Source organism: Dermacentor andersoni, chromosome 9, assembly GCF_023375885.2.
Source record: "Dermacentor andersoni chromosome 9, qqDerAnde1_hic_scaffold, whole genome shotgun sequence".
Classification (NCBI taxonomy): Eukaryota; Metazoa; Arthropoda; class Arachnida; order Ixodida; family Ixodidae; genus Dermacentor; species Dermacentor andersoni.
The window spans coordinates 118,861,376-118,868,005 of NC_092822.1; the positions used below are offsets into that span (position 1 = coordinate 118,861,376).

The 6,630-nt window shown below is 45.9% G+C and overlaps 1 pseudogene; it reads right to left on the reverse strand.

Annotated features, from left to right (window-relative positions):
* Window positions 1–348: 348 nt before the first annotated feature.
* On the reverse strand, window positions 349–1,086 carry LOC126529575 (uncharacterized; annotated as a pseudogene).
* Window positions 1,087–6,630: the final 5,544 nt, after the last annotated feature.

A 6,630-nucleotide genomic window follows, 5' to 3' on the forward strand; every position in this document is an offset into this window, starting at 1 on the left:
CTACAGCTTCCACAATTTCTCTAGGCAGCTGATCACTAGATGTACACAGAATGCTAGCTCCTTCATCTACCATGCGCGCTCAGATGTGGAGACTTCTAAGATTGTATTGTAGAGGAAGAAGCTTGGTGCTTACAGAAATTATGAAAGCTGTAGACCTAAAAATGCTGGGAGAACCTTGCGTCAGCATGGCCTCCATTAGAGATGGATGCGTTTCCTGTACACAAGTTTTTGCTTCTTTTTGTGCATGTTCGGTTTATTGCTTGTCAGCCAGCATTTACTCGGCATATTCCACAAATTTTAAGTTGTTAGTGCACCTTATGATTGTCTTGGTCTCTAGCAGAAAGGCGTTCATGTTCGTAGCCCAGCATATGCTCGCTGCCACGGGATAGTACCCTGCGGGCTCACAAAATATTCACAGAACATGTCCCTTACGCTAGCTGCAGACCTGCTGTAGTTGTGGCCTACAGGTGGCTGCAAGGGAAACATCGCTTGACCACCACTTGCATGCTGCTGGCCACTGGTCGCCTCGTCCTCGTGGCTGCGGGATTGGTAGACCGGATCCTCTCGCAGAAAATTATGGAGGACACAGCAGGCCATCACCACTTAGTCGACGCTTTCAGGTAGCAGGTTGATGGGACGACGAAATACCCTAAATCTTGACACCATGATGCCAAATGTGTTCTCGACACACCTCCTGAAATGGAAAAAAAACATGTTAGCTTGCATTGTAACTTTCTCACTACAGTCTAAAGCTACTGCCTAGAACATTTACCTTGCCCTGCTGAGCCGGTAGTTAAATATCCTTTTCTTCTCAGTCTGATGCCTCCTCGAATAAGGCCGCAAGAAGTCTTGCCGTAGTTGGAAGGCCTCGTCTCCCACAAAAACATGAGGAGCTAATGTACTTGTGTTGGGCAAAGCCTGTATGGGAGGGAGGCCAAGGGTGCCATTTTCAAGGCACTTTCGAAATCTTGAAGCACTCAGTGTGCCTCCATCACTCTGCCTGCCATATGCACCGACATCGACAGCAACAAACTTCAAGTTGCTGTCAGCCACGGCCATCAGCACTATAGAATAAGTGCCCTGCAAAGATAATGCGCCACAATGTAAACACCTCATTGTACATAGACTGTAAGCTATTTATTTATTCGCATTATTTGATGAGTTCGCTATATGCGCCCAGAGGTTGTTATTTGTAGCACTGGGCCATCACTACGAAAATAAACTATATAGATAGTGAACAGTAGTCAAGCAAAATAAAACTAGAATGACAGCGTCAGTAATTCATTAACAATCACATGTGTCAGTCATTAGTAGAAAGACAAAGGAAAAATAATACATTATACTCGGTGTAGTGTCACTATTTAACTGGTCTGCATCATGAGCGCACATCATGCAGATATACCATATCCATTACAATAATAGCATGCATATATAATAATCATAATTAAACAGCTAATAATGACAATAGCATACCTTGTAGTTGTAATACAGGCTGCCCGAGTGTGGTGGGGCCTGTATTTGCACGTGTTTGCCGTCAACTGCGCGGACGCAATTGGGGAAGTTGCATCTTTCACTGAAGCCTGCAGCAGTTCTTCTCCAAGTTTCAGTTGTTGGTACCTGAGGAAAGTCGGAACAATTGTGAAAAGCAGTAGATGACACAAGGCATATGGGTAAGGTATTAAAACCCCACCGATCGAGTGTTCTATCGGGGACACAATTGCCCAGGCGACGCGCGCGACCGTCGGCCGAATTGCATCGCTGCGCTGCCTGCCGGGATCAGCCGCGCCACCGTCTGCGCTCGAAATCGCAGGAAAGCGCATACGTGGCCCATTAGTGGCCCACGCTGTCCGGCGACCTCTAGCGCAGACCATAGCGCGACTTATCCCGGCGGACAGCGCAGCGATGCAATTCGGCCGACGGTCGCGCGCGTCGCCTGGGCAATTGTGTCCCCGATAGAACATAAAACGCACTTTCCTTATTGAAAAGCTGAAATACATGGACATGCATACGATCGACGAACATGCAGAATAGATCGTTCATTATATATTGGGATCGATAATGTCGTTTACTGTGCGGCATGTTAGTTACTGGCCTTAATTGCTGGAGTCAGCAGCGAGGTTGCTGAGCGCATTGGGCTTTTCTGAGGGCACATTGCGCACACAGGACAGCTAGGTGAACTAGGACAATTCCATTAAGCGTTCCGAATGAAGGTAGTAGAAAAATTAGTCACAATTAAGTGCCCTTGGAAACGCGTTGGTATACGTACGTTACTCGCTGTTGCATTTTCCCGGCATTTACGTCGCGTGTTATGCTGCATATAAATGCGGTGGTAACGCAAATTAAGCGGTGCAGAGGCAAATTCGGAGGCACAAGATCCTGAGAGTTCGCGATCCTCATTCCCAATCACGGTGCGATTATTTTTGCTGGTGCTCTAAAGTCAGCTTCGCTGCAATACAGACATCTTGTGCGGTGGAGCATAAGAGTCGCAGAAGATAGCACATGTTTAAACGTACATAAGCGCTGAGCTGTTTCTTGTGGATGTGGCGATTTGGGACGTTCCTCACTGTTACATTTTCACGGGGTCCTTTGAAAAATGTATCAACGGGGTTCTACTAATTCCTTTTCTATAACCACTTTAGATTTCGTTTCCCCGTGATTGTTGCGATGGCCTGACAAAGTGTGTGGTCACGTGGGAAGGGGACACTACGACAGTTTGACAGTCCAGCGTAGCAACATAGCGGACAACCGAGTAGCCGGTGCGAGTGCCCAAACGTCGCAATGCCATTTAGGTGACCGCGCTTCCCCGTCATACGTCACAACACAGCAGAAACGAAGCCGAAAATGACTAGGAAGGTAAGGCGGGCTCTGTGAGGCTTAAGAATTTTTTTCTTGAGGTTTAGATGTACCGGGCCTTCATTTACAGCAAAAGGAAGATTTGAAAAATCATCGAAAAAATGTGCTGACTTGAAAGCTGTTTCTCTGGCTCACATTATGCAGAGCTGTCAATTAGCAATACAGGAGGCTACTCAGTTTAACCTCAAATTAATGTTGCACTAAATACTGACTGAGCCGCATGTATAATCTATAAATGCACCTTTTATGCCTAAACATGTACGGACACTGCATGCGCAATATACGTACCTTGAGGCATGCAGGTTGCAGGGTACTCCACAAGAGCCTGCACGTGACGTGCACAATGGAGGACACGGTGGAAATGCCCACCCGGAACTCCAAGGCAATATCCTGCGTAAACATCCCCGAGGCCAAATACCTAAAAAGAAATTTTCGTAATATTTACTGCAACATAACGACACAGTGAGTTGTGAAAGAGTGCATGCTGTACTGGTACAGGTGAATCTCGACTTGGCGAAGTCGCACCTGACACAAAAACACGTTCTTAATATACAAGATTTGTTATAGTTGTATACATGCCAGTGGCGACGAAAAAGGTTTAATTCATTATATCCGATAATTTGTTATATTGACTTTTGGCTATTTCAACGCAGCGAACCAAAGTATCGCGACATCATATGAAGGAAGTCACAGGTGGACGTCTACATAAAATAGGTCACAGCCAATGCAGCAATGATCTGCAAGTTAGAGACAATAATATACGCTGCAGATCAAATTAGTGCCTATAGAAGGAGCAACTGTAGCGCAACGGCAAATACAGCTACGAATTTTGTAATTGAACATGGTAGCGCCATAATTAAGATGCCTATTTAAGAAATAATGAATGAAAACAAATATAAGATCCACTCGCATAAAATTGCATTCCGGGGGTTTTAGCTGCCAAAACCACAAAGCGATTATAAGGCCTGTCGTAGTCCGGCTTAGTTTTGCCCACTTTGGGTTCCAATGCATGGTAAACGGGTGTTTGAGAATTTCGCGGCATCGAAATGCGGCCGCTGCGGCCGGGATTCCATATTCGTTCACATAAATACCTGATAGTGATGGCGAGTCTGGCCCGCGATGGGATTGGCTCTCGAATGAAGTGTAGCCTAGTGAGGGACTCTTCCAAAAGAGCGTGCAGTTGTTCGAATTTTTCTGGAGTCATGCTGTAGTACTTCCTAAAATATTCGGGGTCGCCGGAAATCAGCAAGGGCATCTGAATGAAACAAACAAGACAAGACGATATATGTATACATGAATATTGGCACGCACTAGTTAGGCTAGAGGTCGAGGAAGAAGAAGTGTGTGTGGTAGTTCCTGGTTGATTGGCATTCCTTGCGTCAGCCGTCTTGAGCTGATGTCGACCAGTTCTCCTGGCCAGGCGCGATCCGCCTGGTCAGCATCCCTGCCACCTAATGAATTGCCCATAGATTTATTTTTTCGCAGTGGCGTCAGCACCATTCCTGTGGCGCTTGTACCTACCAATGGAGGTTCCATCAGGATCACGAATCCACAGGCTGTCCAGAAGGCACTTAAGGCCACGTCCAACCACTTCCAGACCATCACTGATGTGCGAGCGTTCGGACGGGGAGGTATAGTGTGTCGTTCACCCGACCAGACCTGTGTAGAAGACCTCTTGAAATGCACTTCATTCGCTTCCACCCCGGTGAGTGCTTTTATTCCGCCTCACCTTGCGTGCACCAAGGGTCTTGTACGGGGCGTAGACTCCCGATTAAGTCCTACTGAAACCCTGGACAAGCTATCCGCAGCAGGCGTCATTGCCATCTACCGTTGCAATCGACTGGCCGATAACGAGATGGTTCCGACAGAATCTGTTATTGCAGCGTTTGCGGGCACATCATGTCCATCTGAAATAAAGGTGTGGCCTCTTGTGTTCCGTGTAGAGCCGCTTGCGTCACGTCCAATCCAGTGTAAGAATTGTTGGAGATTCGGGCACAGCGCAGGAGGATGTAAGTCTAGCTTGCGTTGCCGCACCTGTGGGGATGGTCATTCTTCAAGTGAATGCTCTACTCAATCTCAAAAGTGCTGCCTCTGTGGGGGAGAACACCCAGCAGACTATTCGAACTGCTCAGCTCGCGCTCAAGAAATACAAATTCTTGAAATAATCGACCGCCGTCGTTGCTCCCGAAGAGATGCAATTTCAGTTATCAAAGACAGGGCCTTCGGATACTCTGGTGTTACAGCGCGCAACACTCCAAGCATGCATCTTAATCTTAACCTCTCAGAAGCAATTGACTCTGCTGTGGAAAAAGCAATGGCTAAAGCTATGGACAAATTGATATCCAGTCTCTCTGATTGCTTAGCACAAATCATTTCCAGCCACATGATGCAAATATTGCAGCCCAATAAGACACCAATGCAGTGCCCAGTATCTAACGCCACACCTCGAACGCCTAGCAACGAGGTAGAGACGCCTTCCACAGTTGCAGAATATTCCACAGACACTACTTCGGTAGTCCAAACACGCGAGGATGAGCCCTCTTATTCAGACACTGTTATTGCCACAGACATGGAACTTGACACTCGAGCTCCCAAACGTATGGGGTCCCCAATTTCAAAAACTATGAAACCAAAATCAAAAAAGAGTCAACCAACTCCTGTGCTTACAGAAAGTATTCTAAAGGCGGCAGTTGCCGCTGCTGTGCGTTCTACACCATTGGACAGTTGAAAGTGCTGCAGTGGAACTGTCGTTCTATATTTTCAGCTTCAACAGATTTATCTTGCCTATCTGTTCAATTCAATCCAGATATCTTACTTCTTCAGGAAACGTGGCTTTCACCAGAGAAAAATTTTCATCTAAAAGGTTTTCGGTCCTTCCGATTAGATAGAGACTCGCGAGGTGGAGGATTAATGATACTTGTTTCCAGTAAAATTTGTCACAAGGCAAAAATTTCTTTTCAAATCATGGACTGCGACTGTGAAATTTTGGCCATAGATTTATGCCTCCCAGGATACCATCCATTTTCAATTATAAATGCTTATTTCCCCAGCGGCGTGCAAAGTACACGTCAACTTGATAGGGCTGTGGCTGCCTGTAGAAAAGAAATTTTGTTTGTAGGGGATTTCAATTCGCATCACGTGTCGTGGGGGCAAAAAACAGATGTGTGCGGTAAGCGACTATGGGAGTGGACGATTGATAGCCACCTTTCATGTCAGAACACAGGACAAGTAACGTTTGTTAGAGGACCCTTCCGTTCAGTGTTAGATTTGACATTTTGTAGCGCTGGCATCAAGGTTTTGTCGTGGGTAGCGGTTGAATCAGCAACCAACAGTGATCATCTTCCTGTGTCATTTGAAATCAATTGTCCAATAACATCTTTAGAATACCAGGCATGCACATTTATGGACCATACGAAATTTAAGACTTTCTTGCGTTCTGCCGTTTCGAAACTCGCCAATGCCAATGATAAGGAAATCGCTTCAACCATTGGCTCAATTCTAGAGGATTCCCGGAAGCAAGCTGAATTTGTCATCCCTTCGGCTAAAGGCACCGCTTGTCGTTGGTGGAATAATGAGTGTACGCGGGACTATAGAAAAAGAAAGGCCGCTTGGAAAATGCTTCTGCATAATCAGTGCCCGACAAATTGGAAAAATTATCAGTTTCATGCTGGTGTATTTAAGCGTACTGTTAATAGAGCCAAAGAGGAATACGATATTAGACATTACGATTATCTATCTAATTCAAAAAATAAGCGTGCTTTATTTGCATTTCTTCGT